This window comes from Galeopterus variegatus, unplaced genomic scaffold (assembly GCF_000696425.1).
Source record: "Galeopterus variegatus unplaced genomic scaffold, G_variegatus-3.0.2 Scaffold3272, whole genome shotgun sequence".
In the NCBI taxonomy this organism is placed as follows: domain Eukaryota; kingdom Metazoa; phylum Chordata; class Mammalia; order Dermoptera; family Cynocephalidae; genus Galeopterus; species Galeopterus variegatus.
Genome location: NW_007729383.1, coordinates 166,837 through 167,603, shown reverse-complemented (window position 1 = coordinate 167,603; position 767 = coordinate 166,837).

Sequence of the window (767 nt, the reverse complement as noted above, 5' to 3'; positions counted from 1 at the left end):
TTTTTTGTTTCTCTTGTGAATTAAAAATTCAAGTACATGTACTACTTGGTTATTTCTAATATATAAGAATGTTGTGGTATTTTGTTCATTGATCTTATGCCTGTCAATATTGTTGAACTAACTATCTTTCTAGTTCTAGTGGCTTATTTATAGACACTATTTGATTTTTAGATTACCTTTTAATCATTTCATCTTAAAGGGAAATAATCTTTCTTGCAATTTTTTTTATATATCTCACTTTTAAAGTTAATACAGGACCTCTGGCATAGATATCTTTTTATTGGGATCAATGAGAAAGTTTCTCATGTCTCAGCATTAAGAATGATGTTTGTTCTAATTGGATGAATACCTTTAACTTATTAAGAGAGTTTTTTTCTAATCGTATTTTTCTGAGAAGTGGTATGAAATTTTGTCAAATGCTTTTTCTGCTTCTACTGCTTTCTTTTTTTTTATGGCTGTGTAGTGTCTGTCATATAATAGGCTTGCTATAAATGTATGTTGAAAGAAAAATAAATTCATTGAAATGGTCATATGGTTTTTGTTATTTATTTTGCTAAAATTAAATTGTATCAGTAGGTATTCTGTTGAAGAGTTTCTGTATTCCTGGAGTCACCCTACTTAGGTACAGTATTAGAAACTTAATTAACTTTGACCAATATTTAACTTAGGAATTTCCTATTTATGTTCATAAGAAAGGCAGTTTAAAATTTTTCCTTCCATTCACCTGATGTTTTTTTGTTAACAGATTTATTGAGATTACAATTCAC